The sequence below is a fragment of the Crassostrea angulata genome, chromosome 5, assembly GCF_025612915.1.
Source record: "Crassostrea angulata isolate pt1a10 chromosome 5, ASM2561291v2, whole genome shotgun sequence".
In the NCBI taxonomy this organism is placed as follows: Eukaryota; Metazoa; Mollusca; class Bivalvia; order Ostreida; family Ostreidae; genus Magallana; species Magallana angulata.
The window spans coordinates 35,749,841-35,761,605 of record NC_069115.1 but is presented as its reverse complement, the minus strand read 5'-3'; positions in this window follow the sequence as shown (position 1 = coordinate 35,761,605).

Genomic DNA, 11,765 nt, shown 5'->3' with positions numbered 1-11,765 from the left:
ATTATAAACTTACCAAATATGCCTCGGACATCCCTTGGCAAACTCAAATAACCGTCTGACTTTTCAACCCCAACCCCGGAAAAATTTTCTGATCCGCGCATGTTCCCCCTCCTCGAAATACAAAATTATTCTTCAAAACCCCTTGTAAAATTTCCAGGATCTCCGCATATATACTAATAGATTCATTGGCGTTTGCGTTCGATAAAAATGCGTGTCAAACGTTTGCCAGTGGTCTTTTTACTATCGTACCGGGCATAACCACAGTCCCACTCTGTGAATAAAATGCGGCGAATCAAACTAGAGACAACGTGTTAAGATCTGTATTTGCTTATAAACATGTAGTATCATCGTGCAAAATGCACTGTTCAATTATATTTTTTTTTTTACTTTACTTGTAAAATTCAACATCTGTTTCGTAATTTTTTCTCACAGTTTATTTCTTACATAGTTACTTTTTTTATTTAGTGATTGACACTTTTCAGACTTTATATGTGATTTCAAAGAGACAAAGTGTCATGTCTCAAGGACTGTTAATCTCTTAAAACAACATTGTGCAATTATCAGATTTTCATTTCTTGGACATCAAAGACTCATTGAGTTTATTTAATTAGTTTATATTTGTGAACATTTCACTCAGCTTACTTATATCAATACCTGTTTATTGCAATTTATACTCATTGTTAAGATTCTTATAAATAGTTATGTACAATTGTCAATGCGCAGTCTGGAATACGGCGGCCAGCCCCGGACACGTCCGACTCTCCCAGAGTCTTGAGTCCGGAGGCCACTTCTGGCCATATCCGACTTGTTTGTAACATGTCTGTCTGTTAAATTGTTATAATGTTGCCATCGTTGAGTGTCGCCCAATAATGTGGAATCCTGCATCAATTGCCTGTTTAGTTCTCTGGAACTGTATACTGGTGGACCTTCGGGAATACGGCAATCCTACCCTTCGTTTTAGCTTACGGCCCACAGCGCGCCCCAACCTTTTACCTTATACACTTTACGCCAACATTCCCTCACCCGGGTCGTACTGCACACGACCGATGCAGATCCAGACGAATTCTCTATCACCGTAAAATCTACGCGGTCACAGAAATATAATACTTTGTTTCTCAGTGTTTACACATCTAATATTGTACGATGGTCACCTATCAATTTTTTGTAATACGTCACAAGTATGACGCAGCTACGACGGAAAACCTAATCGTTGCTTGCAACGAGCTCGTCTCTAGTTTAGACATGTTTTACTGAATAAGCTATCATTTTGATTCCTTTTGGCTACACTATGAAATGCAAAATGCACTGTAAATACTACCCTACATTGTTTTTGACTGCAAAGTTTTATTTTAATCAGAGAACTACAGCATTCATGTAACTGTATTTGGTATCTTAATCCCCTTAATCTGTTATCTATCCTATGCTTTTAAAGTTGTAGCCGATGTAAACCTTTTGCAGAAAGTTTGTGAAATAAGATATCACTGCCTCATTGTTAGAAAACAAAACATAAGTAAAATGAACAACTACTAGCAATAACGACAATCAATTGTAAATATGTACCGACTATCATCTAAAAAAGCAGCAAACATAAGGAAGAATGCAAATAATGTTATCCGAAATAAAACTATTATAACTCGTGGTAGGTTAAAACATAAAAATTAGAGAACAATAAGACTGTTCGTATACAGATCGAAGTAAAGATAAGACAGGCTAATTATTGAACATTATATAAGAATTGGTGGATCGATCTGTTTGTTTGATATTTGATGTTATTGATATAATTAATTTCCACCAGAAAAGCTTTATGAAATAAACATCTGAATGTGATTTTACAAGCATCACGATCGAAGTAGATAAATTTAAAGTCATAGAGTCTAGTATCATAGCCCTTGAGAATGATTACATTAAATTTGACTGAATAGAAAAGACAACCTGAATAAACTTGTTGATTTGAAAACAAGCTTAGTCTATGTGTCTTATGAATATACTTTCTCGACATGTCATATACTGTGACACTTTTTATATACTAAAATTGTTCACATATCTTTTCACAGGGAATGAAAATTGGAAGTTGAACTTAAAACAATCTTGAAAATGTTACTTAATAACACTCTCATCACTATAAAACATTGAAATATGTTGACCCAATGGGATAACATGTTTTAGTAAAGGCAGAGTGTTTGGTGTAAATGCATTTTTAATGCTTTAGAAAATATTTGCCTGTAGCATGTATACTATAAGCTATTCTTGTGGTGGTTTACGTAAGTCGTAAAAATTTGGACATTCTAACTATTGTTACAGTATCAAGATTGATATCAAATCGTTTATGAATTACGACGTTTCGGAGAAAGGACAGTCATATTTCACTCCTACCGATCTATCACTTTTTAACTCTTACAGCAACCCAACACGTCGTCTCTGTAGAAATGATAATATTCTACTTGTTTAACTTTATTTCAAAGGTAAGTATCTATTTGCCAAGGCAAATTTGCTTTTATCCTTTAATCAGGAAAAATAATGAAACATTTCATACGACACACGCGTGTTTTACTATTTATCTAACAAAACCACTCAATTATTTTTAAAATGGAGCTGCATATATATATATATATATTTATATATATATATATATATATATATATATATATATATATATATATATATATATATATATATATATATATATATATATATATATACACCAAGCATAATTTCCTCTATTTCTTACGGAAACTTATAGTTAATGCATAGCTTTATAGAACTGACCAGACTGAAATCTACACGCCCTATTTATCGATTGGTCGAAATCTACAGCGGTTGAAAGTGACAGGACTGAAATTGACACGCCCTGTATATCGATTGGTCTGAACCTACAGCGACCTTAGTAAAATCCCGGACTGCACGAAATAATCATGACGATTCCAGACTCAAAGTCTCACAGGAGACGATTTGGCTGTTTCTTTTAGCTAACGTACTTTTGTAAAAGAAAGCATTTCATTGTTTAAATATTGCATATGCTTCAACATGGCTTTTTTTTTTGTTTTTGTTTCGAGCGTTCTATAATCAAGAAGAATTAAACAATTACATTTAAAGTCATTATCGGATGAATGTTTCACACGAAGCAATAAACCAAGCAAGACTTTAAAAAAAAAAACAAAACAAAACTATGTAGGATCTTTTTAAAAGACAAAGATGAAAATGATCAAGCCGATGATAAATTTTTTAAAAACCCTGAAAGACAAGGTATTCATGACTGATTGAATGAGAATTGGAACAAAAGAACCGAAAACGGTAAAGAAAATGATATCACTTAATAATCAAGGTTTGTTTTTATTTCAAATCTATGAACACTTCGTCAAAATTCTAAAAGATAGAAATACATTTGAAAAGGATGTCCTTTAAAGTTGGATACAGGTTTATAAGGTAAATAATTCAAAACATATCGAATGACCAATTATGATATAATCCGGATATTACAATTGACAAGGGAACACTCCTTTTATAAAAATATGGATAAGATTCATTAGTGACGTATAGAATGCACATGGTAGTTACCTTTCTTTTCATCATTTTAACACCTTTTTTCAACGAAAATTAAATTTTCGTCAATATTCAGGACTTACCTCAGGAATTAAAATTTATCAAAAGAATGGCAGTGTTGTTAAGAAAGATTTTAATTTACATATCTCAAAACTGTAATAATCTTTATATACTCAAATAGAGGCTGTAAGGAAATCATCTCAAAATCGAGAGTTGCCAACATCTAAAAAAAATGGGAAGAATATGTGTCAAGAAAAAATGGAACGAGATTTATAATTTGCTGTTTATATCTCAAGAAACTAGGTAACAATTGCTTTAAACCAAATTACTTCACACAATTTCTGTAGCAAAGATTTACGTAATATGTAGTTGAAATTTAATCAACTCTGCTCATTGAATTGCTCTTTCTGTGGACAATTGTAATACCAGAAACAACAGGCCATTTATTTTCTGAATGCTACCGCATAATAGAACTGTGGTGCATAATCAAATGCGTTCTTAAAGATTTACAATTAAATCTGAGATTTGATTACAAATCTATTCTGTTTGACAAATAGATGAATAGTGATATACATCGCCTTTGAAATACATTCATCTTAATATTAAAACTATATATATATATATATATATATATATATATATATATATATATATATATATATATATATATATATATATATATATATATATATATGTGTGTGTGTGTGTGTGTGTGTGTGTGTGTGTGTGTGTGCAAGTTAATTTAGTTTTTCTAACATTCTAACATTTTTAAACATTGAGGTACTGTAACATTTCATTATCAACAGACTCTTTTTTAAAAATATATTCTCCTTTAAAACAATAAATATTTGTCAAACATTTTCAAAGGTAAGAATAATAGATAATAACTTTCATCTTTTCTTGTACCACCCCTTTATCCTGTATATTTATATTTTTTCCCTACCCATTCCCTCCTCCCTGTGAGTGATTTGAATTGAATACAAATAATTTCTTATTTTAGTAAACACATTTTGTTAGGTAGTTGTATTATTTGTGTGTATGTAATTGTACATGTTCTTTTATGACAATATAATAAAATTATACTGTTGATAATATGCAAATGTTTAAATATTATACCTTTAGAGCAATGTATTGATCAAATCTATTAAAAAGTAAATACCAGAAAGTTGTATTCGTTTCTTTCTTTTGTAAAAGTTGTATTTAATAAAAATGAAAAGGTTTATTTTTAGTATTGTTATGTTGTCTACTTAAAATAGATGAATATAATGTCACTTTCACACACACTGTATCCGTTTCAAAACAGTTACTCAGATATTATCAACACCCAAAATGATCGGGCTGTGTTGTCACGCAATTACTATTACTATTAAAGAAAGTATTCAGTTTATAAATAAAGCACGCAGAAAAAGAAACTGAATTTGATATAGTCATGTAATTCAACCTTAATTTGCGTCTACTTTATTTTACAAATCATTGGTGTCAAAATATTGTGCAACAGCAGGTTTTTTAACTGAAATGTTATTATGTGAATTAACACAGCATAAAACTCACGTGTTCATGATCCATTTTCGAATAAGAAATTAAGTTACAAAAGTTGCATGCAGTATAATTTATAGTACATTTATAAAGAAAGCGGAAATGGACCTGTAAATATATAAACACATTATCGGTTCATGCAGGATGAAATAAAGGTACATAAAATGGAAAAGTGATTGGATGAAGAGAAGAAAATTTTGTGATTAGCAACGCAAACTATTTTTCTAGTAATTTTCTTTGAGCCTCATAAAGATATGATCGGTACAACTTGAAATTATACAAATAAGTTTGTTTTTCCTTTTTGATATTATTAAACATATACCCAAATCTGTCTTTCCGGTAATATCGGTATGAAATATTCAATTGTTCTTTGCGGGTACAAACTGGTGTATAATCACTTTAGTACACATAAGTTATAGCTTTGAAATTCACGTATCTTCTCACTTAGCTTACATTTTGAAAAGAAAATAACACAAACATATACATTCATGTAGATCTGTATTTGCGGATGGGAAAAAGGTGTAAATGGAAAACAATGTGTACTAAGTAAGCTATATTCTGTTTCTATTTTTCAGTAAGACTAGGATAAAGAAATGAATACATTATTCAATACTATAGAATGAATATAAATTGAGCTTCTTTTATATTAAAAAAAAAGTAATTTAGAGGCGTGTTCAACAGAGCGAGCGCTCGCCCAAATCCCAGTATCCGCAACACACATTTTGGCGAGCGCTCGGTCTGTTAAACACGCTTCAGGTGTACAAAAGATTTATGTAGTGACCTTGTTAAGAGATATAAATGCCGGATATACCAGATTCTATCAAACCGAGAAGATATATCTTGGTCTTGAATGAAATGTTCATGTATAATACTCATACTCATAAAATTGTTGGTAAATATAATAATTATATAACCAACAATTAATGATATGAAGTGTTTAACAGCTTTGTATATCCGTGTGGTTTTTGATGCCGTAAAATCCTACTTAACGTTAACATTCATTGTCCCTAATGTATTTCGATAATTACAAATAAAGATAAAAAATAGAGTGTCAATGTAAATTTAAGTTAATGCCTTCGCTAAAAACATACGATTGCTTTTGACTTGTAATTAGATAAATATCTGGTCTTGCATACTTGACTAACTTCAAAATATTTAAGAACAAGATTGAAAACTTTCTTTTTGTACTTACACGTACCTGTGTGGCAAATTAAATCTTTCTCGTATTTCTTAATATCTCGTGTTTAATCTACTTGGCATTTCAGTTGGTATTATCGACAGCTCTGAAACAAAACGAAAGATTTTTATGATATGTGCAACTTACGCTTTCAAAAAAATACAATCGATATTCAGTTAAATTCATTTGTTTCATCTGTTTTATATGGATAAATATTTTATCTTAATATATTCAGCAAGATTTCATGTTTCAGGTTTACCTCTTGGCAAACATGTTAATGGCCTACAAATGCAATCACATGGTTTCTGAAAGCCTCAACTTTGTCATTTGATTCTTTAGATAGATTGATGTAATTAATTCACTATTAAAACAATGAAATAAACGGAACAAGACAGTATGGTTACATCTATATTGTCATGTTGTAAATTTAAAATTTACCGGGTAGCAGTAAAAATTAAATTTACAACTTAAAATTTGACATATTGAAAATTTTGTATTTACAACCATCCAGTGGATTCAAAATTTACAGCATGACAGATTGACATAAGTCAATCTATGTCTTGGCCATTTCCCCTATATTCTGCTGGGGAACACATCATTTTGGTTTCTATGTAAACCATCATTGCAAATCAAGTTACAACATGGCGGGTTTAAATAACTGATTTTTTTTTATATATTAAAATGAACTGAAAAAGAACAGATTAACATGAATACCGGTAACATCACATAGTAAAGAGATTTTGACAGAACAAAAGAGAAACTAGGGATTGTTGGCAGCCCTGCCCCCCCCCCCCCCCCCCCCCCCAATGAGATTATGTAAAACAATTTTTATCTATAAAAACATTTATAAAAACTGATAGCTATGTATGTATTTTTGCTGCTTTGTTTATGCCTTATGAGACTCTTGCGTACAGCGGTTATGCATTTGTTTTTTACGTTTTTGCGTATAGCCCATATAGGGCTCCTATATTTTCTGCCACGCACATGCGCAACTAGATAGCATCAGTCTCCATTTTTTTACTTCTTACTTCTGATGAGAACGTATGTTTACAGCGTAGCTTTAATCATCACCCTCCCCACCTCCTTAGGCTACTGGTCTTGATTTTGAATATTTTGTTTATGGCGTGCCGATGGCGCCCACTCTTTGACAAATGTTTTTGATTATATCTTTGTATTATAACATGTAACATACTTTTAATGTTTAAAAGTGTTTTTTGTGAAATTGTTTACTTACAAATGTTGCTTTTATTTAGTTAGTTAACATTTTATCATGTTGCATAATTTGCTTTATCATGTATTCAGTTAATAAATGGCCTTTCTTTATCCTTATATGTGCCTTATATTATACTTGGTAATACTGTGTTTACATATGTCAAACCGAGCACCACCCTAACAGGTTTCTATAAATAATCATTTGTTTACTTCAAAAGTACCGAAATTCTCTAAAAGAAACTTGACTTTGGTTTATTATGAATTTTAAGTTTTCTTTTTCAAAACACGCAAAATTGACTTTTATGAATTCATTGTAGCTATTTTAAAGCAGAAATCTATTTATTTTATAACGACTGATAAGCAAGTTCCGCTACTTTTATGAATATCTTTCGTTGGCACAGCATGAGGGGGTCATTAATAAAGTGGAGTGTCACGAGAAAATCTACGTGTCCATGCAGACACAGTAGAGCCTTTTCACATACAGCCACTGTCGATCACAGAGGTCGAACTCGGGTGGCAGCGGTGAGAATCAAGTACAAGGTCCACTGGGCTACTTGGACACATCCATGAAGCCATTTTTGCGTATTATATGTAACAACAATAGTACAATACAACGCGATGTAATTTGTCAGCAAAGTGAAGCCAATCTCTTCATAAACACAAATTTCACAAAAATACCATCTGTTGATACAATTATTTATTTGATATACATGTATAAATGTCCGAGCGAAAACAGAGTAACTACAAATTTTTTTTAGAATCTCTGAAATCAGTTTGTAAAGTGGACATGAGTAGGTCTGAACATTAATATGTTTGTTTAGACATATGTTTACTGTCTAGTTAATTGGTGAATTTTGAACAGAGCAGTATCAGGATTAAAGTGAGGAAGTCGAACATCCATTTCACCTGAGTACGTATTAGCCCCCCCCCCTCTTTGCGAAGGCCATTGTCCCAAAAGATCATAAAATTACCCTTACTGATATTTTCGAAAATGTATGTTATTAAACCGGAACTAGTTATTCTGTACTCTCCAAATCGTTTATCAATTTATATTTATCTTTGTACCCATTTCTTCAATGTCATTCCGACTCCATAGTTTCATTAATCAGGAAATGTCACACATTTCTTTCTTTAAAATGTACATTAAAATATGTGAATGCAAATAAACCGACGCAATATAAATTGATTCCAATTGTGATAAATAATTGAAAATAATCTTAAATCTTACAAGAAATGAAACATTTTTTGTATAATAATGTTTCATTTTTTCTTTCATTTACATATGAAAAAAGACAAGATAGATGTCATCAGAAAAGCCATCGACATTAATTCAACAATTTATTTTGAATGTTATCTCGGAAATCGCGACGGAAACATAAAATTATTTTTTTCAACAATCGGAATAAATATCAAAACTTTCAACCGCTATGACTGAATACGTTTATATTTCATTGTAATTTGTCGCTTTAATTTTGATCGGTACTTCTAATAGGTCAACAAGGTCTTCTGATAGGACGACATATATTCGGTTTCCTGTACATGTACATAAAATTAAAGTTACTTCTTGCAACTGTATTTCACTTCATATCAATAAACATTACAATTTCAGATTACATTAATTCTGATTGACAAAAACATGATCTACCAAAACTTGGTTAGAAATTAATTAAGCAGTAAACATTTTATCAAAGGTTTAATAACTACTCCGCCTAATAATCACTCAAGGAGCAATTTATTCAAAATATAATTTCAGTAGCTGTAAATTTCTTATTTTACACTAATTCTAATTCTGCAATTCATCCTTTTTTTTAATGAAATCGCAAAAATTTAAAATTGCAAACGCCGAATTTTTATTATTTAGTTTCATTTAGTTTATATTTGTCCAAAAAATTAATGCGAGATTTTAAAGTCCACGAGATGTGCTTCTTGCGATTTCACGTGGATATTAATTCCTCGCATTTATTAAGGAATTTACAGTCACTTCTTTATAAACATGTTTAGATATAAGCAGTTAATACTATCACAGTACAGTGCACGTTTAATGTGTGTTTGTTGCTAGGATATACAAGTTCCATAGCAACATCATTTTCAGTGCTTAAATACCTGTCATTGTTGTAAATTTTAGAAATTTTAAGTAAGAACAATGAATCTTACAATGTAAGAAGAGGCCAATAGGCTTTAACGGTCACCTGAGTAGCATATAGCCCATACACAAACTTGTCGAGGAATCTCATATATTCATTTAATTGGGTTTCATTCTGGAGTACAAAAATTATAAATTTGTAATGACGACCATCTCCCTGCCTGAAATCTTTTAAAAAGAACCATGCAACCTATAATTTTTGCAAAAAATTAAAAGATCTGGTCTACAAAATCATACATTCAGTTTTTCTTTAAGTGTGTGGGAGTAAAGAAGATAATTTTTAAACATTATATGCATTAACACCTATACATCCATTTTGGCCCTGCCCTAGAGTCAAAACCCATACTCCAGGGGACATGAAATGAAAAATTTTAGTAGAGGACTTCCAGGTAAAGATGATTATGAAGTCAGTTTTTCATACAGATGTGTGAGAATAGAGAAAATTTTTAAACATTAATATTATATATATGAACACTTTATTGCCCCCCCCCCCGAATGTCCTGACACAGGGGCCATGAATTTCACAATTTTGGAAGAGGAGTTAGTGGACATTATAACCATGTATTCAGTTTTTTGCCCACATGTGTGGGAGTAAAGAAGATTTTTAAAGATTTAATACATTTTTACTATATGGCCATAATGGCCCCGCCCTAGAGCCAGAACCCCTGACCCAGGGGTCATGAATTTCCCAATTTTGGTTCATTAAAACTCGGTTTTAGCGAAGTCCTATGAAATGATGGATTTACTTCGTTATATCCGTAATTCGCTATATCCGAATAACGAATTCGTAATAATAACGACTGTGGTTTCATTTATATTCAAGGGTATCAATTTTCGTGGATAAAGTGAAAATCACAGTTTCAAGGATACGTAACTTCGTGGTCAATGACACCATCAATACAAAATGTTAATAGAAATTGTATTTCAATGAACATTTAATTTCATGGATCAACTTAAAAACGAAATCAACGAAAATTGGTATTCAACGAAAATTGGTGAAACCACAGTATAGCGAATTCACTGTATACATGTTTTCTTAGACCAGACTCTAATTTTTTGCTAATTGAGGCTTCGAATAAAATGCATTACTTTCATATCTTTAATAATTGGATTGTAAGTCGAAAAAATTATATGAAAATAAATTCATTCAAACTATTATGTTAAAGGGTAGCGCAAATTTTTTTTAAACTGTAAAGTCATTCGTTATGAAAGTGTTAAATGTTATTAAAATTCATCTCTACGGGACTCAAAATCAGTTCGACATATCCGTAAATTTGTTATAACCGTAAACTTTCGTGAAGATTTGTTAAGAATTTTACCGGGACTCCAAAAGACTTCTCTATATCCGTGAATTCGCTATATCCCTGTTCGTACTAAACGAATTTTATTGTAGAGGGCTTCATGGACATTATAACAATGCAACCAGTTTTCCCCTCACATTTGTGGAAGTAGAGAAGAAGGTTTTCTACGATTTTCTACATTTTTACTGTATTACCATATTAGCCCCATCCTAGAGCCTTAACCCATGACACAGGGGTCATGAATTTCACAATTTGGTAGAGGGCTTCATGGACATCATAATCATGCATTTAGTTTTTAACAAATATATCTAGAAGTAGTAGAGAAGATTTTCTAAGATTTTATACATTTTTACTATATGGCCATGTTGGTCCCACCCTAGAGCCTGAACCCCTAACACAGGGGTCATGAAATTCACAATTTTGATAGAAGGCTTCATGGACATCATAATCTTGCATTTAGTTTTTAACAAATATATCTAGAAGTAGTAGAGAAGATTTTCTAAGATTTTATACATTTTTACTATATGGCCATATTGGCCCAACCCTAGAGCCAGAACCCCTGACTCAGGGGCCATGAATTTCCCAATTTTGGTAGTGGGCTTCATGGACATCATAACCATGCAACCAGTTTTTTCCTCACATGTGTGGGAGTAGAGAAGAAGAGTTTTGAAAATTTGGCTTTTTTGCATATTTGGCCTCACTTGTGGTAGAGCCACGAATTTCACAATTTAGATTCCTGTTACCATAGATATACCTCGCACAAAAATGGTAACAATTAGCCTCGTAGTTCTTAAGAAGTTAAAAATGTAAAATTGTTAACGCACGACGCACGTCGCACGCCGCACGCGTACGACGC